The following is a 26,158-nucleotide window of genomic DNA, read 5'->3' as shown; positions in this document are numbered from 1 at the left end:
AATTTTTGAGATTTTAATGAAATCATTTCAACCTCCTCATTCCTCTTTACTCTTACATCTCAAATGCTGGGATGAATTCTTAAGGTGGCTACTTAACAATCAAAGCAGACGTGGTTGTCAAGTTCTCTCAGCATCCCTCAGTCCTTACCTGTTACAAGGTATGAGTGTCAAACACAGATCTCTAGCCCAGGAGTTGAGCCGCCCTTCTCCCAGCTGTCCTTCCTCCTGTATTCCAACCATTTTGGTTACCTGGTCTTTTTCATTTATCATTTACCCTCCTGGCCTTTTGTTCTGGCTCTCCACTTTCCTCTCTCCTCTCATCTCACATGGTCATGTCAACTCTAGACTGTCCCAGATGTTCCTGTGTCTGAGTATGTTCTCTCATCTATCTATAATAAACTTTCTGCTCCAACATACTTAGGAACTGCCACATCCTTTTTGTTTTATTTATCATTTTCATTTAGCTCCCATTAACTACTCCTTGTTTTCAAATTCATGGCCATTTGTTTCTTTAATGGTTGTTACTGTTTGGCTTTGACTGAAGTTTGGCTGAAGGACTTCCCAACTATGAGGTAGAGATGACTGCACTGGACACTGATTTTGTAATGGGATGTGCAACATAAATGACCTGTATCTTGGAAGATGAACAGGTGCCCTGGGAGAATGGAAGATTGTATTTTAAAACATTTCCAAGATGAGAGTGTTGCAGGATATTTGATCCCAGTGTGATCCCTTAGACTGTGAACTGTAAAAGCCTGTGCTTTGTTTGGTGTGGTTGAGCCCTAACACAAACCTTAATTCCAAGAACTTTCTGTTTATCAAAAACAGGTGATTATGGTGTAGTTCTGTCAGCCCTAGAATATACCTTTAATTCAAAAGCTCTCTGTGCACAGGATTTAATAATGTTAACCCTAGGTCAAGAAGCAAAGCAAGAAACCAGCTGACATGGATTAAAGAGTAAGAGGAACTTTCAGCTGAAATGTATTTATGACAGAGTGTAAAAGTAGAAGGAGTTTTAGCTTGGTAGCTTTTGGGCTTTTTGAGATTTGAGCTAGAAAGCCTTTGGCCTTGGGTGTTTTTGTTTGTTTTTTGTTTGTTTTGGCCTATCCCCCCTGAACTGTCATCTGAACTGGTGAGCTTTTGGGGCTCTTCCCTCTTAGCGGTGAGGTGAGTAGGATGGTCAGCTGGGTGCTTTCTCTGCCTTTCTGAACTAGCAAGTTTTCACCCAAGTATATGGCTCCTGGGTTTGTTTTGGTAAAATTGAACAATTGGCATTTTTCATTCTTAATTTATAACAACACTAGGGTTCTGTGTGCCCATAGGGGTTGGGGCAAAGCTAGAATGCCTCTGATATCTGCATTATTTAATCTTTGATCCACTGGTAGAAGAGTTATTACTCTCCTGAGACTCAGCTGTATTGTCCAAGCTAATGAGGGAGTCTGCATGGGCCTAGCAGTCAGGAACAACAGTGGGAGGTAGCTTATGAGTTTGTTCTGGGATTGTCCTCTGATGTAGCTGTAGGGAGCTGTGAATGAGACCAGAGCCCATGCCATGGTGAGTGAGGGGTCATTGTTCCCAGGCCAGGCAGAGCAGGTCTTTTGAGCTATGACAGCCTGATCTGCTTTGACCAAGATGGGCTGTGGTTCAAATTCTGTTTCTGTTGTTCTCCATGTGGTGACTTCAGCAGAGATCCTTGTCCTCTGACCCTTCTTGAGTGTTGACTGTCCAAGGAGGAGGGGACCCTGTGGATAGGCAGTAGAATGTTGTGGTGCTTATAGTATCTCTATCTAGTGTGCACACCCAGGCATTGCTTTTGCTGTGCATTAGATAGATAGATTGGAAAACTGAAAATCTCAATACCTCATGTTATATTCCACACATGGTTTTGTGTAACAAATTTTACAAATAGTTTTGAAACTAGTAAAAAAAAAAAGTGGTGGTGGTCATCATTAAGCAATACTTGCTTACTTTTAAAAAAAATATTTTTTACCTTTCAACTACCACCGGGCACAATGGTGTGATTCAAGGAAATTCAATTCCTGGGTTCAAATGGATTTTCTGAGATGCAAAATTTTGTCAGTGTCAGGTGTGCCTGGATTTAGGTAAGTGGGAAGGGAAGATTCCACATCTTGTGACATAATCCGAGCAGCAAGAAACAGATATTAAATTATTCTCCAACATTGTTTTGTGTGTGAGTGTTGGTGAGGGCAGGGCTATGCTTGAACCCACAAGGGAACATGAGGGACTGCAAGCCATAACCCATCTTTATTATCGTCTCCATTTTCCAAGAGACTTCCAGAGAAAAAGGACTCTCTGGAAAGGAGATTAGTAGTAGAAGGAGGGTCATAAATATAGCAGTTTAGGTGTCACTTTGAGTTTGTCTTGTAGGAGTTGTGAAATCTGTGTTTATTTAATTTGTATTAAATTAAAAAAAATCAAAGGTATCTCTGATCCAGTGCACATTTTTTCATGTTAGAGTTTCTTTAGGCCTTTTCATGTAAACTTGGCTATATTTTAGGCTTATGCTTTTGGCTTTTTCTCTTATCCCCTCATTCTTTCACAAATACTGTGCATTCTTGACTGTTGAAGTTTGTGCTAAGTATAGAAGTCACATCATGCCAGAAGATTATGAGATTAGTGGCAATAGAATTGTCACTTATTTTTCTGTTTTCCTCTGTTTCTTACCAGGTGGCTTTTCTGATATGAGATAGAGATTTCGTGTTGTCCTTTAACAAGCATATAACAACAATTTGCACTTATGTCTGTAGAAGGCAGAGGAGACAACATGAAGGTGGGTGATACCACTTGGCCAGTTTACTCCTTTTCTTTGGGCATAATCTTTTGGTGATTTGTCCTTTTTCTTTAGAAGTTCCATGTTTCCAGTGGACTCTATATTCTTTATTTGGATGTTTTTATTCTCCTGAAAAAATTACATCAAAACCCTGCCCCATACCTAATTCTGGGGTGAGGATAGTTCCTTTTCAGGCAGTTATATCTTTTATAGGACAAAATGGTTTTTGGAAATAGAAAAAGTATAATCTCTCCATATAAGTTTAAAAAAATCTTTGAAAGTTTACAAATATACCTTCAACTGTATTTATTTCTAGATAACAAAGGACATTTACTTTGATTTTCAGCCTGTCTTTTACAAGTAGCTTTTAAGTGGAATCAACGCAAATCCTATGTGCCTGCCTCTGCCTCCCAGGTGGTATGTAAAAGGCATGTACCTCCCAAATGCTGGGATTAAGGCTATGAACCACCAACACCCTGTCATTTTAACACCTGAATTTAGAAAACAACTAATTAATAGATAACTGCTTGTCTCTGCTGGGATTAAAGGCACTGTCTATCACCACACTGCTCAAAAATTTTATATTCAATCCAAATTATTCCAACTCAAACAAGTTTATACCTTTGAATTTACTTAAAACTTTTAAACGTCTTAACTGTTTTTAATATGAAACAAAAAAAAGTATCCTTTTTATTTAAAAAGAAAACACTAGTCTTTATAAGTTTGTGTGGACTCAATGACCAAGCTGCCTGAGAAACAGTTACCACTGCTTATTCAGGAGGTCTCTACTATTCAAATTTAATCATTATCAATTTTGATAGGATCCACCATTCTTTTCCTGTGGAAACATTCAGTTTAACCAGTGAAGACACAGTTCAACAGTTTCTCACTATCTACTCCTTTTAGTTATGTTTACTTCTTTTTGTTCTACAGTATTTATGTGTGCTGTTAAGTTGCTACTAAGAGATCTTTCTGATTTTTTTCTGAATGTAAGTGCTATGAATTGTCTTCTGGTCAACACTTCGATTGTGGACTATGAGTTTTGATATGTTATGTATTCATTTCAAAAACTTATTGCAAGTTTCTTATATATTTTGAGACTTCCACTGTTCAAGTATATCAATTTTGGAGAATAGTATATGAGTTGATGAGAAGAGGGAATAATCTTTTCTGCTTGTGTGGATGTTCTGTAAACATCATTTGGGTATATTTAGTTTTTTGATGTTAGTTAACTGGAGCATTTCTCTGTTCATTTTGGTGAGAGTCATATATTGAAGCCTTCCCCTATCAGCAAGCAACAGAAGGGTTTCTTTTATAAGTTGGGTACTCTTGTGTTTGGGGCATAGATGTTAAGTATTGATATGTTATATTGCTGGATGTTTTATTTTAATATATCATGTCCTTTGCCATATTTTTGTTTAGTTGTTTTTGAAGTCTGTTTGTTAGATATTAAAATTGCTATATGAGCTTGATACTCTAGTCTATTTATTTGGAATATCTTTTCCAACACTTTACCATGAGATAATATCTATCTTGATGTGAAGCTGTGTTTGATGTGTTTAGAAGAAGGTTGGATTCTGTTTTTTTCATCCATTTTGTGAGCCCGTGTCTTTTTATTGGTGAATTTGGGTCAATGGTGTTAAGAGATATCAACAAACAGTGATGGTAAATCCTGGTATTTTGGTGGTGGTGGTGGTGGTTGTTTTAGCACCCTGTGTTGGGCTATATTTATACATACATATTGTTTAAATTTGACTTTATCATGAAACATCTTATTTTCTCCATTTGCTGATTGAAAGTTTCTGGGCATGGTTAGTAATTTGTCTTCACTTCTGTACTATTTTAAGAGTCAGAAGCACACTGTCTAAGCCCTTCAACTTCCAGCATCTTTACTGAGAACACAAAATTAATTTCAAAGATCTGCCTTTATTTAATTCTTGGTTGTTTTTTGGTTTTGTTTGTTTGTTTTTTGTTTTTTGTTTTGTTCTGTTTTGTAGTTTGATTGTTTGGTTAGTGTGGTCTGTTTTATTTTTTCTGTTGCATCTTTTCATATTCTTTCCTTGTGCTGTATGTTTAAAGTTTTGATTATTCTGGTAAGAGGACTTTCTTTTCTTGTCTCTTTGGTGTTTTGTATGCTCTTTGTGCCTTGATAGGCATTTTCTTTTTTTTTCTTCTTAGTTACATTTTGTTAACTCTGTGTCCCCATTGTATCCCGCTCCCTCATTCCCTCCCCAACCCCACACTCCCTCCCTGGTCTCCTTCCTGCCCCTTTCCAAGTCCACTGATAGGGAAGGACCTCCTCCCCTTTCATTTGACCCTGTTTTATCAATTTTTTTTGTATGATTTTGCTGAAAATATCTTCTGGACCTTTGATCTTATCCTTCTTCTGCTAATCAGATCATTAGCATGTTTTGTCTTTTCATAATATCCCAGAGTTCCTGGATGTTTTGTGATAGAGAACTTTTAGATTTAACATTTTCTTTGACACATGTATCTATTTAGTCTTTTTTCTGTTCTTTTTACTGTTGTTTTATTTTATTTTCAGACAGCTTTGCTTTTTATAGCCTTTGCTGTCACTTTGTAGACCAGGCTGGCCTTGAACTCCCAACAGTCCATTGGTTTCTGCCTCCCTGAGTTCTGGTATTAAAGGAGTGTATACACACACCTGTCTTCCATTTCTTCTATTTGTTTTCACTGCATATATATTTCTCTTGATCTCTGTTTTGAGTGTGAACCTTGCCTCTGTAGTTCCTTGTTATAGTCTTTAAATTTTTCATTTCCAGGATTCCCTAACTTTCTTTTTTTGTTGTTGTTTGTTTGGTTATTTTTTTAAATAATTTTCTTTTGGTTTTTTGAGGCTGGAATTCTCTGTGTAGCATTGGCTCTCTTGGACTTTGTTTTTAGACCAGGCCCGCCTCAATGTCACAGAGATCTATCTGCCTCTGCCTACACAAGTTCTGGGATCAATGGTGTGCACCACCATGGCCAGCTTGTTTGTGCTTTCTTTATTACTTTTATTTCCATATTTCCAGAACGTGTTTCATTCTGTCATTCTCCATTCGGGAGAGGCCTGGAGATCAGATTCTAGATGGAGAATGGTGGTTCCATTTCTCTCAAGGGCAGCTAGACCACTTTAGGGCAACACCCATGTTCACTAGGCTGGAGTGAGGAAAGAATTTTCTATTGACTGTTACAATGAAATCACCAGTGGTAGTGGAAATTCTGGTGTTCCAGAGCCTATGATAATAGCAAAGTCTTACTATTCTCAGTTAGGCTGCTGTGCCTTGCTCTGAAGACTTTCACCTCAGATGTGCAGGTGAAAGTCCATGCTTGGTTGACTTGGTTGACTGGTGAGATCCAGATCCAGTGAGGCCTAGGCCCAGTGGGTCACTGAGCAGGCCCAGAGAGAGATGAATGATGAATCTCAGGGACAATGATGGAAGTCTGCTTGTATCAGGTAGCATACAACCAGCCAGCATGCATGCACCCACAACTTGTTTATTTGAAGTCAGGGACTTATAAACCTTGTGCAGAGGGAAGGATTTTGAGGATAAATGTCTGATTTGCTGGGGTCTAGGGTTTAAGGATACTTGACTTACATATAGTGCTACCATGCCTCATTTTCCATGCAGTAGAATAGTTCTATCACAAGAAGGAGAACACAGTACTCAATTATCCTATATGTGGGGAAAAAAATCTCTGAGTATAGTTGAAAGTCACTGCTGAAGACAAAGATCCTTAGCAGGGTAATCCATTTCTAGGAATTCCCAGATGCTTGTTCAAGCAGTTGTCTTCACAGGAAAGGGTTTGCCTAATAATCTACCCTGAGGGCTATGTGAGGCTCTTTATATGACCCAGGGTCATATAGATCAGGAGGCAGATTTTTAGGCCCTTCACTGAGAAAACAGAGTTCACCATCACAGACTGAATGTAAATAAGTGGCTATCCAGAGATGTCAGACTTCACCCTAATCCTGCAAAGCCTCATATCCCTCAAATGTTTGTTGTTTCATGGCTTTATTTAAGGAAATTATTGGTTTCCTCCAATTTTTTGATTATGTTTTGCCTGGATTTCTATATGGAATTTATTCATACCACATACCACAGCACATATTGAATATACACACATAGCTGAGAGAACAAGAAAAAGATATTAAAACAAACTACATGAACATGATATTGATTGTTAAAGCAATTAGTGCAAAAAAGATGTTTAAGCATATAAAACAAACACAGTTTCTTTAAAATTCTGCTTCCTTCCACTTGGCTTGAGAAGTGTCCATTTTCTTACACTGATGCAGACATATATCCAGTCATAGAAAATAATATGGATTCCAAGTGATTCTAACAGATATCTTTTGATTTATCATAAGAATATGAGATAATTTTAGTAGGCAAAATCATTTATCTAATATTGAAATATTTGTATGCTTTAATGGAAGCTCTTCAATTGGAATAGCCCTCCACCTCCAATACATATTTTATTGTTGCCAAAGGAAATAACCAGATTGCACAAGTTGAGTAATGTCCAGCGATTTCTTTTATTTTGATTTTGAATATAATCCTATTGTATTTGCTTATAGGACTATGTTATATTTATAGGCCTATCTTTGTGTTTGCTTTTGGCAAGGATGCTAGGTATATTGTGTGATTTAATCAGTTATAATCTAACTATATTGTTTCTCTTGAAAGTCATATACCTTTACATATTTTTGCCTTCTGAAAATTTATTATATTAGCTATAATTCCTTAGTTTTTGTTGATTTGGAGACTTGATTTAGAGAAACAGTTTTACTTTTCTCTTCTTGATCTTAAAGGCTTGCCTCTTCTCATTTCTTGGTATATCTGTGTTTTCAAGTTGTTGCAATCATCAATGTCTTGGTTTTTGCTTCTTAAGTGACTGATAAAATTAACACACTGTTTTGGGGTTTTTAAAACTTTCTCCTATATTGTTGTCTCTTTGTCCTTATTAACTTCAGTTGTCAACATTTCAAAGCCTGCAGTTATCTGAGGGAGCCTCAATAAATGGCATGCCCTCATCATTGAAGTTGTTTGCTATATCTGTGAGAGATTGTGATGATAGATGATTGATGTGGGAAGGCTCTTCCACTGAGAGATGCAATATCCCTAAGCAAGTGAGCCTGAGCTGCATAAGACAACTACCTGAGCATGAGACAGTGATGAAGCAAGAAACCAACCTAGGAAACATTTACCCATGGCTTTTGTCTTAATTTTCTTCAAGCTTAATTTTCTATGCTGAGCTCCCAAAACAGTGGACTATGATCTGACAGTACCAAACTAAACAAGAAATCCCATTATTGACCTGAGTGGCTTTTGGTTAGGGGATTTAGTCACAGCAACAAAGTAGCAAATTAGAACAAAAATTATATGCACAGTATGATTTTGTTGCTGGACAGAACCTTGGAATGTTTTCTTTTTAAGGAAAGTGCAAAACATCAAGATTTAAGATGGTAAAAGCATTAGAAAGTTTTATACAAAGCTTCATTAGATTTTCTGGTAGTACCTAGAAGATAGAATGATGAGATTATTGCAGACAGCAGAAGTCCATGTCAAAGGATTTCAGTGAAAAATAGACCTCATGAAAAATTAAACTAGAGGTCATTTGTGTGATATTTTAGTTGCAAATCATACTTATTCTGCCCATGCCTTGGAATTGAGTAAGGCAGAAGTTAAAAATAGTGGGCTGGATGTCTTAGATGGAATATTGAATCTGTTGAATGGTTATTAGTGAGATGTTCAGGACCACAGTCAAAGAAAGAGACAAGTAGAGCAGAAATAAATGTAAATTCTTTGGTTTGTAGAGAAAAGCAGAAGTAGGTAGTTTCAGGTGGCAGTCACGTGCTGAAAGAGAGGCAGGAATTTTCAGGGAGATTATCCAAGAGATGGTTCTAGCTCTTGATTTGAAGCCTATGATGGTGTCCATAGAGTAATACTCCCTCTGGCTAATTCTTCTATTAATGGAAGGAGTAAGCAAAGTGATTCCTAGTGCCAGGAAGGAATTTCATATAAAAGCTGTTCCAAATGTGGTCCAACTGTGGCACAGTCCATCCCAATTTGTCCATCCAGATTTAGAATCCAACTTGACTGGCTCACCCATGTTCTGCTGGTTCTGGAAACAATAAAGATGCAAAATTTACAGTAATAGAGTCTTTCTTTGTGGTTTCAGTTCAGCATTGTGCCAGTCAAGTGTGTTTTGGAGAGTCAGATCCCCAATGAAGATACTGTAAAGGTTCATTTGCATGAAGCAGGGAGGGTGAAGTCTGAGTTGCATCTTGACACTACAATATGTCGAGATACCTAAGTTATGAGACACTTACTATAGAGTCCTGCCTGTAGGGAGTCGGAGTAACCAAACTTGGAGATGTATGAGACATTGCCGGGATAGGACCGTCTAAACCTTTTGAAACAGCAACAGGATTTGTTATTTTCCTTGCTAATCTTCTTTCCTTGGTCCAGTCTTCCCCAACTATGTACACATTGCTCTATATTGGAATGGGAAGGGGTATTCTGTGCATATTTTGGAATGATGTAAGTTGTTTCTGATGTTTCAAGATGTAGCAGCCAAGAGATTTTCTTGTGTGTTAAAGGAGACTTTAGACATTTGAACAGTGTATGAGCTATTTCAGAATTTTAGGATCATTGAAATTAGACTATATTTTCATCATCAGATGACGATAATCCTTTAGTAAATTTGGTCAGAATTATTTGATTGAATCAGAAGGCTCCCAGAGACAATGATGTTTCTGTTTTTGACATTGAAGAAAACGTTTCTGTGTAGCCCTGCCTGTCCTGAAAGCTTGTATGTACACCAGGCTGGTTTTAAACTTACAACTCTAACTCCAGTCGAGTGTTGGGCTTAAATTTAGGCCATCATGCCTGGCATCAACATCACCATCATTGGCTGATGAGCCTGGAATATAGGGTTTTAGGTATTTTGTTTTGAATATGTAAGCATAGGTTTTTGTGCTGATCTTCATCCACATATTGCATTTGAAATTTGGCAGCGAGTATATTCAATTTCTTAGGATGGCATTTTTTCATGACACTAACACTATCTGAGCTTTCTGAGTCATTGAATTGTAGGTGTGTGACACTCTTCTTATCTTTTGTATTTGTTTTTAAAGTTTATATGTTTGCTTTATTCACATTTAATTTATTTTTAATTTAAAATTTTTTATAATTTATTCTCTGACATGAACTTGAGTCTTTGATAACCTCCTTCTGGGTGGTACAACCTTTCAAGGCCACAGAGGAAGATGATGCAGCCATCCTTGATGAGACCTGATAAGCTAGAAGGGAAGGAGTTCCTCCCCATTTAGGAGACTAGATAAAGGACATAGCATGAGAAGAAGTGTGGGTAGGACTGGGAGGAGATGAGGGAGGGGGCTATGGTAAGGATACAAAGTGAACACGTTGTAATAAATAAATAAAATAAATTAAAAATAATTTATCCACTTAACATCCCAATTGTAATCCTCTCCCTTGTCTCTTCCTAGTCTCACCCTACATTCTTCTTTCCCCCTTATCCCATTTCCTATATCTCAGATACAGGGAGCCCTCCTCGCCTACCATCTGAACCCAACCTACCAAGTCTCACTAGGACTGCTTGCATCCTCTTCCTCTGTGGCATAGCAATGCACCCACCACCAAGGGGAAGTGATCCAATAGCAGACAACAAAGTCCATGTCAGAGCCAGCACCTTCTCCCCTTATTATGGAACCTACATGGAGACCGAGCTCCCTATCAGCATCATTTGAGCAGCAGTCTGGGTCCTCTTCATGAATGGTCTTTGGTGGGTACATCAGTCTCTCCAAGTCCCATGGGCCCAGATTTGTTGTCCTTGTTGGTTCTTCTTATGGAGGTCCTGCCAGCTCTGGGTCTTTCTACATTCTATCTCCCCACTCTTTCCTATGATTTCCTGTGCTCTACCCAAAGTTTGGCTGTGAGTCTTAGCATCTGCTTTGAACCCCTGCTGAGTAGAGTCTTTCAGAGAATATATATATGTTAGGCTCTCATCTCATGCTATTCCCTCTCCTCTGTCACTTCTGGTGTCGATTCTATTTGCCCTTTTTAATAAGAATTGACCATCCTCCATAGGGTCCTCCTTTTTATTTACCTCCTTTAGGTCTGCAGATTGTAGTATGTTTATCCTATATTATGGCCATTATCCACTTACAAATGAGTATGTACCGTACATGTCTTTCTGATTTTGGAATAACTCACTTAGGATAATCATTTCTGAAATGATGGTTTCCTTTTTTCTTTTTTAAATACCAGAGTAGCATTCCACTGTGTAAATGTACCACAATTTCTGTAAAACAATGGTTCATTGGAGAGACATGTAGCCAGTTCACTATTCTGACTATTATGAACATAGATGCTATGAACATAGTTGAGCAAATATCTTTGTTGAATGGTGGAGCATCTTTTTGATATATGCCCAGGAATGGTAGAGCTGGGTCTTGAAGTAACACTATTTCCAATTGTCTGAGAAAGCATCAGATTGATTTCTAAAGTGGTTGTATAAATTTGCACTCCCACCAGCAATGGAGGAGTATTCCTCGTTCTCCACATTCTCACTAGCTTGCTGTCACTTCAGGTTTTGACCTTAGTCATGATGGGTTTAAGATGGAATGTCATTTGCATTTCCATTATGACTACAAATATTGAGCATTTAATGTCCACCATTTGATATTCCTCTGTGGAGAACTCTCTGTTTAGTTCTGTACCCCAGTTTTAAAGTGGATTATTTGAATTTTTAGAGTTTAATTTCTTGAACTCTTTATATATCTTGTTTATTAGCCCTCTCTGTTGTATGAAGGGTTGGTGAAGATCTTTTGTCAGGCTGTAGGCTGTCATTTTGTTCTATTGAAAGACTTCTTTGCTTCATAGAAGCTTTTTGTTTCATGAGATCCTATTCATTAATTCTTGATCTTAGAGCAAGTGTTCTTGGTGTTCTGTTGAGGAAGTTACCTTCTATGCCAATGAGGTTGAGGATCTTTCCCACTTTTTTTCATAACAGATTTAGTGTATCTGGTTTTATGTTGAGGTCTTTGAACAACTTGGACTGCAGTTTAGTGCAGGGTGATAAATATGGATCTATTTTCATTTTTCCACATGTAAACTTCAGGTTTGACCAGCACCATTTGTTGAAGATGCTGTCCTTTTTCCATTGCATGGTTTTGGGTTCTTTTTCAAAAATCAAGTGGCCATAGGTGTGTGGGTTTATTTATGGGTCTTCACTTCAATTCCATTGATCCACTGATTGTTTTTATTAGAGTACCATGCAATTTTTATTACTATTGATTTATAATAGTGCTTGAGATGAAGAATGGTGATACCTACTGAAGATCTCCTATTGTACAGGATTGTTTTAGCTATTCTGGCTTTTTTATTTTTTCATATGAAGCTGAGAATTGTTCTTTCAAGTTCCTTATTGAATTGTTTTGATATTTTGATGGGAATATCATTGAATCTGTAGATTGTTTTTGGTACGATGGCAATTTTTACTATGTTGATCTTACTGATCCATGAGCATGAGAGATATTTCTATTTTCTGGTATCATTTTCAATTTCTTTCTTCAGAGGCTTAAAGTTTTTTTTTTCATGCAGGTTTTTCACTTGCTTGTTGAGGAGAAGTCCAAGATACATTATGGGTTTTTTTTTCCTGCCTATTGTGAAGGTTGTTGTTCTCCTAATTCTTTCTCAGTCCATTTGTCTTTTGCATACAGGAGTGCTACTGAATTTTTTTTAGTTAACTTTATATCCAACCACTTTGATAAAGTGTTACTCAACTGTAGGAGTTCCCTACAGTAAAATATTTGGGGTCACTTTTATATACTGTCATATATGTGAATAGCAATACTTTGACTTCTTCCTTATCAATTTGTATCCCCTTGATCTCCTTTAGTTGTCTTATTGCCCTAGATAGGACTTTGAGTACTGTACTGAAGAGATTTGGAGAGAGTGTGTGGCCTTGTCTTGTCCCTGAGTTCAGTGGAATTGATTTAACTTTCTTTCCATTTAGTTTGATGTTAGCTATAGGATTGCTGTATATTGTCTTTACTATTTTTAGATCTGTGCCTTTGTCCCCAGTCTCTCCAAGACTTTAAACAAGAATAACTGTTGGACATTGTCAAATGCTTTTTTGGTTTCTAAGGAAATCATCTGGTGCTTTTTTTTTTCCAATTTGTTTATATGATGGATTAAGATTCCATATATTGAACCATCCCTGCATGCCTGGGATGAAGCCTACTTGGTCATGTTGGATGATATTTTTGGTATGTTCTTGGATTTGGTTTACAGTTAATTTATTGAGTATTTTTGCATCATTGTTCATAAAAGAGATTGGTCTGAAGATCTCTTTCTTTTTGGGGGTCTTTGAGGATTTATCAAGGTGACTGTGGTCTTTCTTCAAATTATTCCACAAAATAGAAATGGACACAATATTTTGTGGAATAATTTGAAGAATATCAGTTTTCACTCTTCATTGAAGCTCTTGTAGAATTCTGCTCTGAAATCATCTCGCACTTGGCTTTTTTTTTTTTGGTTGGAAGGATATTGATGGCTGCTTCTATTTTTTTAGGCAGTATAAGACTATTTAATATCTTTACCTGATTTTGATTCAACTTTGGTAAGTGGAATCTAACAAAAGAATTTTATATTTCATTTAGATTTTTCAAATTTTGTGGCATATAGGCTTTTGACATAAGAGCTTATAGTTCTTTGGATTTTCTCAGTATCTGTTATCTCTCTCTCTTCCTTTCAGACTTTGTTGATTTGGATAGTGTCTTTCTGCCATTTACTTAGTTTGGCTAAGAGTTTGTCTATGTATTTGATTTTCTCTTGGTTTTGCTGATTCTTTGAATTATTCTCTTTGTTTCTAATTTATTGATTTCAGCCCTGAGTTTGGTTATTCATAGAGGTCTACTCCTGTTCGGTGTGTTTGCTTCTTCTTCTTTTTTTTTTTTTTTAGGGCTTTCAGGTGTGCCATTAAGTTGCTTGTATGGGATGCCTCCAATAGCTTATGAAGGCCTTTAGTGCTATTAAAAGTCCTCTTAGGACTGCTCTCATTGCATCCCATGAGTTTGGGTATGATGTGCATTCATTTTCATTGAAATGTAAGAAGTTCCTTCTTTATTTCTCCCCTGACCTAGATTTCATTGAGTAGGGAGTTGTTCAGTTCCCACGTGTGTGTAGTCTTTTTATTATTTCTGTTATTGTTGAGGTCCATCTTTAGTCCTTCATGGTCTGATAGAATACAAGACATTATTTCAATCTTGTTGTATCTTTTGAGGCCTGGTTTGTGACCTATTGTATGGTCAGTATTGGAGAAGGGTCTGTGAGGTGCTGAAAGAAGATATATTCTTTTCTGTTTGGGTTAAAAAATTCTCTAGATATCTGTTAGGTCCATTTGATTCATGAAATCCATTAGTGTCATTATCTCTCAGTTTAAGTTCTGTTCCATTGCTCTGTCCCTTGATGATAGTGACATGTTGACATCTCCCACTATTAATGAATGGTGATTGATATATTCTTTAAGCTTTATTAACATTTCTTTTACAAATGTGGGTGTCCTTGTATTGAAGACATTGTTGCTCAGAAAACAGATGCCATCTTGGTGGAATTTTCCATTGATGAGTATGAAGTACCCTTCCTCATTTCTATTTATTTATTTATTTATTTATTTATTTATTTATTTATTTATTTTTATTTAGGAGCAATAACTGATATCAGGCAATATTTTCAAAGTTTGAAAGTATGCGTAACAGCATAGTTTTTAAAAAAATCTTTCAACATTTTATTGTGTTCTTTTTAAATTTTTTATTAATAATGGTTTATTCACTTCATATCCCCCCTGTACCTCTTCCTTCCTCCCCTCCCAATCCCACCCTCCATCTTTCCCACCCCTATCCCTTTTCCAGTCCACTGATAAAGGAGGTCCTCCTCCCCTTCATTCTGATCCTAGTCTATCAGGTCTCATTAAGAGTGGCTGCATTGTCTTCTTCTGTGGCCTGGTAAGGCTGATCCCCTCTCAATGGGAGGTGATCAAAGAGCAGGGCAATGAGGTCCTGTCAGAGACAGTCCCTGTCCCCATTACTATGAAGCCCACTTGGATACTGAACTTCCATAGGCTACCTTTTGTGCAGGGGTTTCAGGCCATCTCCATGAGTGGTTCTTCGCTGGAGTATCAGTTTCAAAAGAGACCCCTGTGCCCAGAATTTTTGGAATTGTTACTGTCCTTGTGGAGCTCCTGTCCTCCCCAGGTTTACTATCTCCCAGTTCTTCCATAAGATTCTCTGTACTCTGCTCAATGTTTGGCTATGAGTCTCAGCATATGCCTTGACACCCTGCATGGTAGAGCCTTTCAAAGGCCCTCTGTGGTAGGCTCCTGTCCTGTCCCTGTATTTCCCTCATCTGATGTCCACTCTCTTTGCCTTTCTGCATGGGGTTTGAGCATCTTAGCCAGCATACTCCTTCCTGATTAACTTCCTTAGTTGTACAGATTTTAGTATTTTTATCCTATATTTTATATCCTATATCCAGTTATGAGTGAGTATATACCCTGTGAGACTTTCTGCTTCTGGGATAGCTCACTCAGAATGATCTTTTCCATTTCCCACTATTTACCTGCAAATGTCATGTTTTCCTTGTTTTTCATTGCTTTCATTTTTTCATTGAGTAATCTTCCATTGTATAGATATACCACAATTTCTGTATCCATTCCTCAACTGAGGGCCATCTGTGCTGTTTCCAGCTTCTGGCTATTACAAATAAGGGTATTACAAACATAGTTGAGCAGATGTCCTTGGTGTATTCTTGAGTGCATTTTGGATATATGCTTAGGAGTGGTATAGCTGGATCTTGAGGAGGCGCTATTCCTAATTGTCTGAGAAAGTGCCAGGTTGATTTGTAAAGTGGTTGTATAAGTTTACATTCCCACCAGCAATGAAGGAGGGTTCCCCTTTCTCCAAATCCTATCCAGCATGAGTTGTCACTTGAGTTATTTGTCTTAGTCATTTTGATGGGTGTAAAGTGAAATCTCAGGGTGGTTTTGATTTGCATTTCCCTGATGACTAAGAATGTTGAACATTTCTTTAAGTGTTTCTCTGCCATTCTAAATTCCTCTATTGAGAATTCTCTGTTTAGCTCTGTTCCCCATTTTTTAACTTGGGTTACTTGATTTGTTGGTGTTTAACTTCTTGAAATCTTTATAAATACTGGATATTAACCCTCTGTCAGATATAGGGTTGGTGAAGATCCTTTCCCAATCTGCAGGCAGTCATTTTGTTTTGACAATAGTTTTCTTTGACTTATAGAAGTTTTTCAGTTTCATGAGGTCCCATTTATTTATTGTTGCTCTTAGAGCCTGTACTGTTGAAGTTCTGTTCAGGAAGTTGTCTCCTGTTCCAATGAGTTCAAGGCTCTTCCCCACTTTTTCTTCTAACAGGGTTAGTATGTCTGGTTTTATACTGAAGTCTTTGATCCACCTGAACTTTAGTTTTGTGCAGAGTGATAAATATGGATCTATTTGCATTTTCCTACATGTAGACATCTAGTTAGACCAGCACCATTTGTTGAAGATGCTATCTTTTTTCCATTGTATGGTTTTGGCATCTTTGTCAAAAATCAAGAGTCCATAGTGTGTGGGTGTATTTCTGGGACTTCTATCCGATTCCATTGATCCACTAGTTGGTGTCTATGCAAGTACCATGCAGTTTTTATTACTGTTGCTCTATAGTACAGTTTGAAATCAGGGATGGATATACCTCCAGAAGATCTTTTATTATGGAAGATTGTTTTAGCAATTCTGGGTTTCTTGTTATGCCATATGAAGTTTGGAATTTTTCTTTTAAGTTCTGTAAAGAATTGTGTTGGTAATTTGATGGGAATTGCATTAAATCTGTAGATTGCGTTTTGTAAGAGGACCATTTTCACTATGTTAATCATGCCAAGCCATGAGCATGAGAAATCTTTCCATCTTCTGATATCTTCTTCTATTTCTTTCTTCAGAGACTTGAAATTTTTTCATACAAGTCTTTGACTTGCTTGGTTAGGGTCACACCAAGGTACTTTATTTTCTTTTTTACTATTGTGAATTGTGTTGTTTACCTTATTTCTTTCTCTGCATTTTTGTCTTTTGTATATAGGTGGACTACTTATTTTTTGAGTTGATTTTGTATCCAGCCACTTTGCTGAAAGTGTTTGTCAGCTTTAGGAGCTCCATGGCAGAATTTTTGGGGTCACTCAGGTATACTATCATATCATCTGCAAATAGGGATATTTTGACTTGTTCCTTTCCCATTTGTATCCCCTTGATCTTCTTTAATTGTCTTACTGCTCTAGCAAGGACTTCGAGAACTATGTTGAAATGATATGGAGAGAGTGGGCAGCCTTGCCTTGTCCCTGAATTCAGTGGGATTGCTTTAAGTTTCTTTCCGTTTAGCTTGATGTTGGCTATAGGCTTGCTGTATATTGCCTTTACTATGTTTGGGTATGTGCCCTGTATCCCTGATCTCTCCAATACTTTAAACATGAATTGATGCTGGATTTTTTCAAATGCTTTTTCAGCAACTAAGGAGATTATCATGTGTTTATTTTTCTTTCAATTTGTTAATGTGGTGGATCATATCAATGGATTTCCATATATTGAGCCACCCCTGTATAGCTGGCATGAAGCCTACTTGGTTGTAGTGGATGATATCTTTGATGTGTTCTTGTATTGGGTTTGCAAAGTATTTTGTTGAGTATTTTTGCATCAATGTTCATAAGGGAGATTGGCCTGAAATTGTCTTTATGCTGGGGTATCCAAGGTTGCTTGTTCCTGAATAACTGGGTTCTGGATATGCCATATTGTTCTATATTTTGATGGTTGAGCTTTTACGCTGGCCTCTACCCATTGGGCTATCTTAGGTGTTGGGTGTTTGTTTCTGGTACTTTCTGGAATCCTGTGGTGGGTCGAATCCCCTTGGCAGGAAGATGATTTTTTCCAAAGGAGGTCTCCTCAGCTTTTTGGGTATGGTCACTGAATGGCAGGTGTTTTTTAATAATTTCCACAGCTCACCTCAGACATACAGACCTGAGCAATAATTTTGGCCTTTGTTAGTAAAGGGGGCTATCCTCTCACCCAGAGAAATTCTGGAGATAGCTGCCCTGCTGCTGGGTTTCTTTCTGTAAATTTAGTGAGCTGCTACTGTAACCTGAGTGCCCCATGGTTTGGTCAGTTTAGTTAGGGATGACTGGTTGTCCCTTGGAGCAGTTGATCTCAGGGAACCCAGGATTCTGTAGGTCTGAGTTTGGAGCTCTGTGCCCCAGTACCCAAGTGGTAATCAGTGGCAGGTGTGCACCACTCTCATGTGTGCAGCAGGAGGCTAGAGTCTGGAGCCTGTGGATAACTGAAACTTTTCTGGAGCTAGGTGTCCTGAGGTAGGGCCAGATATTTCCCCCACCTTTGGGCTTTCTCCCAACAGGAAGACCCAGTCTGTAGTGTTGGGGGGGGTGTAGAGTGCATAGGTGCTTGCGAATGGTGGCTCCAAGCTGGTGACTGGACAGAAACCTGGAAAAATTTTCTGATAATATTCCCATATGTGGTCATGGTGGTGGTGTTGGTAGTGGTGGTGGGCGGGTCAGCTGAGTGCTCTAAGCTGGGACCTGCTGTTTACCTCCCTGTGGGGTTTTCTTTCTACAGGGAAACCCATCCTTTAGTGCCCTGGGGTACACAGTTCTGTCTGTGATGGAGAGTTGGTTACGTGGGTCTGGCGGCTGAAGTCCCACTCAGGGCTGGCTGCTGTGCACCTGCAAGTCTACAGGACCTTTTCCATGGATATACTGGATGGCATTCAGTCAGTCCCACTTGCTTCCTTCCCTGTGGGTTTTTCTTGAGAGTGGGACTCCCAGTCTCTGGTGCTCTGGGGCACACAGTTCAGACTGGGAAGGTGATCAGGACACACTTCTTGGGTCTATTTCCTTGAAAACCTTATTCCTGCCAAAACAGCCCAGGAAATTTTCCAGGGATTAGCTGGGTGCTCTGAGGTTGAACCCAATTGTTTTTCTCATCATTGGCTTTCTTATCACCTGGTAAACACAGTCAATATTGTTTAGGGACCAACTGTTCCAACTATTTGTCACTGTGCAGTCTCTGTTACCCCGCTGATCAGTATGCAATCAGCCCTGCAATCTGGAATCTGTTTTTAATTTTAAATGAATATGAGTATTTTGATTGTAGTCATGAACATGAACCTCTTGTGTGCCTGATCGTCACAATAGTCCAAAGATGTGTTCAGAACTCATGAACTTATAGCAATTGATAATAGTGGGTCCCAGTTAAACACTGACATTTCAGACCAATTATTTGCAAGAGCAGCAAGAGCTCCTCACTGCTGAGCCATCTCTCCTGCCTTATGTTGCTTACATATATCATCATTTACATTGCTAATATTGTCATCTTTGTATTTTTAGCTATTTAAACATGCATTCCTTTTAGTAGATCTTATTAAAGTTACAGTTTAAGCTAGGGCATTGTAGATTTCTGGAAATTGAATATACAACTGGAGTGAATGTATAATTTCTTGTAGAAGCTTCAGTAAACACCTCTCAGTTCTTTCCATCTTTTATGTTTGTTTTATTGAATTAAAGGGGAGACTCTGTCTTACTATATAGTTTTGGCTGTCCTAGAACTCTTTGTATAGATCATGCTGGCATCCAATTCAATAAGATATACCTGTGTCTGCCTCCTGAGTGATGGAATTAAAGGCATGACAGACTATACCAGCTTGTCCATAATTTTTTTTGTAGTTAGACACTGTTCATAAATTTCTCTGGTGTGTACTTAGTACTGTTCATCTGTTAATTTCTCTCTGTGTGTCTCTGTCTCTCTCTTTCTATTTTGCTCTCTTCTCTCTGTTTGTCTTTGTCCACATTAATTGCCATGACTATTACAAACCTCTATTCTATTCAGATATGACACAGTTAAACTTTGTTATTCTGTTTTCCTCTAAAATGACTTAGTGATAACATTCACACTTATTTTTTAATAGAAAAGTTTTAATCTTCATTTTAAACTATAGACTATACATGATTTAGAAAGGAAAATATACAAAACAATGATCAAAGAATAATCATGTGTTCTATGCCTTTTCTTTTGTCTGGGAACTCAGAAATATGATGTTATCAGCTATGATTATTGTTGCTTGCCACTCACATTATTTTTATCCATCTATTCACTGTAGTACAATTTCCCTTCCACAAATATATGAGCCCCCATTTTCATATACTGGTATGCCAAATCTCTGATCCCTGGTCAAAACATGATATCCAGTGCCATGTTGTCTTTTGACTGACACCACCCATCTGTTCACTGTCACCTGATAGCCACATCTCATTTGTTGCTAGATAAGATATGATGACTGTGTTTTTTCCTTCCACCTGTCTCATGACAGGGTCCTGACCTACTTGCCCAAGTAACTAAAGATGATTCATACATCACTCAAGAACCCAACTAATGTCTAATTCATATTCATGCTTTACAAACTAATGAAACGCCTTTAGAAAGGTTTCCAAAGCATGCCTTTGGTTTTCCTTACAATCTAAACTTTAAGCTTTTTCTTCTCCCCTTGTTCACCTGATGCACAGCACCCAACTATCTAACACTAGCACTTCTGTGTCAGAAAATAAATGGAAGCAGCACTAGAATTATATGATTCTATTGCCAATGAAGTATAAATTTATATTGTTGCTACCCTTTCTGTTGTACAAATGCATGGCATATTTTAGATTTCAGTGACCTTCAATGATGTGCATGTGAAATTCAGCCAAGAAGAGTGGGCTTTGCTGGAACCATCACAGAAACAACTCTACAATGATGTGATGTTAGAGACCTGTAAAAACCTCACTGCGATAGGTAAGACAGCAAATTTTCTTTCACTTTTAAAATAAGGAGACAAGTCTTACTTTGTTATTGATCCTGTTCTATGATTCCAATTGAGAATGAGGAGGAATGAGGTGAATAAATCAGGCATGGTTCTAAGGGTCATAGAAGATAGTGATTTAAGTTTTGCTTTAATAATAATATGATATTTCCAGTCATATATATTTTCTGGTACTCTATTTTAGGCTACAATTGGGAAGACCATACCATTGAAGAACATTTTCAAAGTTCTACAAGTAATAAAAGGTAACTTTATTTGCACACTGATATAGATATGAATCTTAAGAAATTTTAATGTGTCCTGGAAGTTTGTTTTTTGTTTGTTTGTTTGTTTGTTGGCTGCTTTTTATTTTCTGTTTTTGAAATAGTTTTTTTTTTCTGTGTACTGTGGCTTGACTTAGACTTGCTTGTTAGAACAATGTGATCTCAAAATCACACAGATCTGCCTGCTTCTGCCTCCACAAATGCTGGGATTAAAGGAATATACCAGCACACCTGGCTGTGTCCTGGAGGTTTTAAAGAAAAGCAACAGTGTAAAAAGAGCACTGTTTTAAGTGTACTGATGATCATTAAAATCTCACAATTCCACGTACCTCAATGTCAGGTATCTGATTTGTATTTGCAAGGCACTCCCCTAAGATAGAAGAAAACAAAATAATGTTGTAACAGAAAATACCATTGAAATCATATAGACATTACAGCTACTGAGTTAAACTGCCAATCTGTTTAGTCTCATTCTATCTACTCAGATATTGTAAGAGGTATACACATTGAATAGGTGATCACTATGTTTCAAAACCTTCTAATGAGCAGATATTTCATAGTACAACCAGTGTTACACATATTCATGTAGTAACACTGTAAAGTTTAGTGAAAGGAGCAGCTTATGAGAGTCAAGAATATAATTGTGGAGAAACCTTAATCCCTATATGACATGTCTATGATGAACAAAAAAAAACGTGTTAATTCAATGTGGGAATCTTTTATTATTCTTGTAATTTAAATTGGTATATCATATGTCACAATGTTTATAAGACACATGAGCATAGAGATATTGAAAGAAGCAGTGTACCTGTGTTTCTCCAAGAATAATTAATTTTGTAGAAGTCCTCACTTTGAGTAGATTTTCTGAATGTGATAAAAGGTAACAGTTAATTGGTTTTGCAACTTCACTGAGAATTCATCAGCAAAATCATACTGCTGAAAATACCTATGAATACTAGAAATTTGGAACTTCTTCTGCTTGTCCTGGCTCACTTTGTAAATGAAGTGTCATTCATACTGTACAAAAATTTGTGAATGGGATTGCTTTGGTAAAACTCTGAATCCTTATAATACTCTTCATATACACGAGAAAACCTCCTATAGAAAAATGATGCTATAAAAGTGAACCACATAATAAATGCTCTTACCATCACAGAGATCTTCAAAAATACCCATAATGAAGGGGAATGCCATGAATGTAAATAAAATGATAAAACTTTAAGATTTGATTCTTCTTTATCATTAGACCAAATTATAAAATTGATTCATATAGATAAATATATTTATTAGTGTAATGAAATGACTGTGGTCAATATTTCACATGTGCCAATTATCTTTGCAGGCATGAAAGCAGTCGTACTGAAGAGAAACCTTTTAAATGCACTCTATGTGGTAAATCCTTCCACCATACCACTGGTCTCAAAAGCCATGAAAGAACACATACTGGAGAGAAGCCTTACAAATGTAATCAATGTGGTAAAGCCTTTACAAAAAACAGTCAGCTCATACGGCATAAAAGAACACACACTGGAGAGAAACCATATGAATGTAATGAGTGTGGCAAAGCCTTTTCACAAAACAGTAATCTCATAAGCCACAAAAGAACACACACTGGAGAGAAACCATATGAATGTAATGAGTGTGGCAAAGCCTTTTCACAAAACAGTAATCTCATAAGCCATAAAAGAACACACACTGGAGAGAAACCTTATGAGTGTAACCAGTGTGGTAAAGCTTTTGCAAAAAACAGTCATCTCATAAGCCATGAAAGAACACACACTGGAGAGAAACCTTATGAATGTAACCTGTGTGGTAAAGCCTTTGCAGAAAACAGTCATCTCTTAAGCCATAAAAGAACACACACTGGAGAGAAACCTTATGAATGTAACCAGTGTGGTAAAGCCTTTGCAGAAAACAGTCATCTCATAAGCCATAAAAGAACACACACTGGAGAGAAACCTTATGAATGTAACCAGTGTGGTAAAGCCTTTGCAGAAAACAGTACTCTCATACGGCATAAAAGAACACACACTGGAGAGAAACCTTATGAATGTAACCAGTGTGGTAAAGCCTTTGCACAAAACAATCATCTCTTAAGTCATAAAAGAACACACACTGGAGAGAAACCTCATGAATGTAATCAGTGTGGTAAAGCCTTCGCACATAACAGTACTCTCATACGGCATAAAAGAACACACACTAGAGAGAAACCTTATACATGTAACCAGTGTTGTAAAGCCTTTGCACAAAACAGTCATCTCATAAGCCATACAAGAACACACAATGGAGAGAAACCTTATGAATTTAATGAGTGTGGTAAAGCCTTTGCACGCAACAATAATCTCATAAGCCATAAAAGAACACATACTGGAAAGAAACCTTATGAATATACCCAATATGATAAAGCCTTTGCACAGCTGTCTCCGGAAACATGAAAAAACGCACAGTGGAGAGAAGCCTGGTGAGGATAGTGTGATAAAACCTTTGCATATAACAGTCATCTCCTAAGACAACAACACATTCTGGAGGGAAACCATATAAATTAACTGTGTGGCAAAGCCTTTGCACATAACATCGCCTAATACATAAAAGAAAACATACTGGAAAAAAGCTATCTGACTTTGACCAATGTGAAAAAACTTTTGCACTTCAGAATCATCCTCACACTCATGAAAGAAATCCTAATGGACAGTGCTTTTAACATGGTGAAACCATTCCGTATTTTTATAATCTTCATCATCATGAAAGGATTCATACTGGAGAGAACTTTTGAATGTGTTAAAATGGTGAAGCCTTGCACAAATCTAGAGTCATCATCATCATAAAAGTATCCTTACTGGAGAGGAATTCTTTGACTATAAGCAATATAGAAAGGCCTTTGTGTTCTTTGGTCTACTGAGATCCAACAGAACTGAAAAACTAGCTCAATGGAAATGACTTCCCTTTTGTGAAGGGGACGGGGAAAGGGAATGGGGGCAATAGGAATGGAGGGTAGTAATGGGGGAGAGAAGGGAGTGGGACTACAATTGGAATTTAAAGCAAATAAAATTATTTTTAAAAAGAATACAATGAATGGTGAATATCAATTACATGCAAAAGTATTATAAAATGTGTTTAGGGAAGACTTATTGATAAATCTGATTCTCAACATTTACTGTTTTCAATTGCCTCACTTTAGACAAGAAAAGTTCAGTCCAGTGGATGAATATGTAGGGAATGGTGAACTAACACCAGCCAGGAAGTTCTCTGAGAGTAATATAACAGTGGTAGCCTGTAGAAGTTTCTTTGTGTATACATATATATTGTTCCAGGGGTTCTATTGAAAACCATCACAACCCAGACTGAATTTTGAGATGTGAACGAGGAGGCTTTCTCTTCCATGTATGACCCTGCTGCTGGCCTAGTTGTGTAACAATGTAAGGGTGAGTTTTCTGTCTGACTTCAACTGGGGAGTGTCTTTAGACATAGATGCTACTAGACAAATTTAATAGATGGCTTTTGACACTGATCCCTGCTAACTCTCTCCTCCTTTTAAATATAGGATGATTAGGATCTATGCTCTTGTTCATATGATAGGAATGTGCTATCTAATGCAAATCAAGCATTCTTGAAGTACCTAGTTTTGAATGATTATATACACCTATCCATGGAGCATCCCAATCATTTCCCAAGGGGTATATAGCCTCTGTTTTCTGGAATTCAATTTGAACTTATTTCCTGAGGTGGTTCCTCTAGACAGAAGGAGAACCAAGTTCTTTGAAGTGCTTGTGATCAAATGTTTCAGACTTCATAGCATTTCATATTTCACATGTTTCTGGATGTGAGATGGTCAATTAAACATTGTCTTGTGAGTGGGACTCTGTAAAATGAGTTATGCTTAGTGTTAATTTCACAGTAAGGTTGCAGGCAAGCTTCAGGATATGGAGTCTTCTGACCTGAGCAGAGTGGCCTATGGAGAAGTAATAAAAACAGAAATATTACTTCCTTGTTTTAATAGCTGAGTAGTACTGTGATAAGACATAGGTGGATGGCAGAGGAGGGAAACTCATCTTTTGAGTGGGATAGAGGGAAGAGAAAGGATGTGACCAGTAGGAGTTGAGGGAGGGGCCTTCAGTCAGGATATATAATGAATAAACTGTGAAAAAATTAAAAATAATTAATAAAAGAAAAAAGAATTAGAAAAACAAAACCAGAGAGCAAAAATTTGAGTTCAGTCTGGGTAAATGCCCTTGCTCAAAAAAAAAAAAAAAGATATAAAGAAAGAAAAGAGTAAGCATCTTACCATGGTCTTCCTTCTTGATTACCTTCCCTAGGTCTACAGATTTTAGTATGAGCATCCTATATTATATGTCTAATATCCACTTATATGTGAGTATGTACCATGTGTGTCTTTTTGCTTCTGAGATACCTTACTAAGGATGATAATTTCTAGATCTCACCATTTGCCAGCAAATTTCATGATTTCTTTGTTTTTAACTGCTGAGTAGTATTCCATTGTGTAAATGTACCACAATTTCTTTATCCATTCCTCAACTGAGGGACAACTGGCTTGTTTCCAGCTTCTGGCTATTACAAGTAAAGCTGCCATGAACATGGTTGAGCAAATATCCTAGTTGTATACTTGAGCATTTTTTGGATATATGCCTAGGCGTGGTATGGCTGGATCTTGAGGTATGACTATTCCTAATTGTCTGCAAAATAACAGGAACCTATCACAGAGGTCCTCTGAAAGACTCTACCCAGCAGGGTATCAAAACATATGCTGAGATTCAGAGCTAAACATTTTCAGAGTGCAGGGAATGTTATGAAAGAAGGGGGAGATAGAAATATCTGGATGGAACAGGAGCTCCACAAAGAGAACAACAGAATCAAAAGGTCTGGGCACAGGAGTCTTTTTGAGACTGATACGCTAAACAAGGACCATGCATGGAGAAAAATTAGAACCCTTACACAGAAATAGTCCAATGCGTCTCTGTATCCAAGAGGGTTCCCAATAATAGTACTAGGGACCATCTCTGACATGAACTTGTGGGCTAGTTCTTGGATCAGCTCCACCTGAGTGGGGAACTATCCTTCCAGTCCACAGAGAAAGACAAAGAAGCCAGTCCTGATGAGACCTGATTGACTATAGTCAGATGGAAGGGGAGGAAGTCCTCC

General features: G+C 37.6%; 1 pseudogene; it reads left to right on the top strand.

Annotated features, from left to right (window-relative positions):
* LOC132651131 (zinc finger protein 850-like) overlaps nt 1–23,466 on the top strand; it is a 443,146-nt pseudogene extending 419,680 nt beyond the window's left edge.
* Nucleotides 23,467–26,158: the final 2,692 nt, after the last annotated feature.

The sequence above is a fragment of the Meriones unguiculatus genome (genome assembly GCF_030254825.1).
Source record: "Meriones unguiculatus strain TT.TT164.6M chromosome 13 unlocalized genomic scaffold, Bangor_MerUng_6.1 Chr13_unordered_Scaffold_40, whole genome shotgun sequence".
NCBI classification, from domain to species: domain Eukaryota; kingdom Metazoa; phylum Chordata; class Mammalia; order Rodentia; family Muridae; genus Meriones; species Meriones unguiculatus.
Note: the sequence above shows the minus strand (reverse complement) of the source record. Positions and strands in the feature narration are given on the sequence as shown.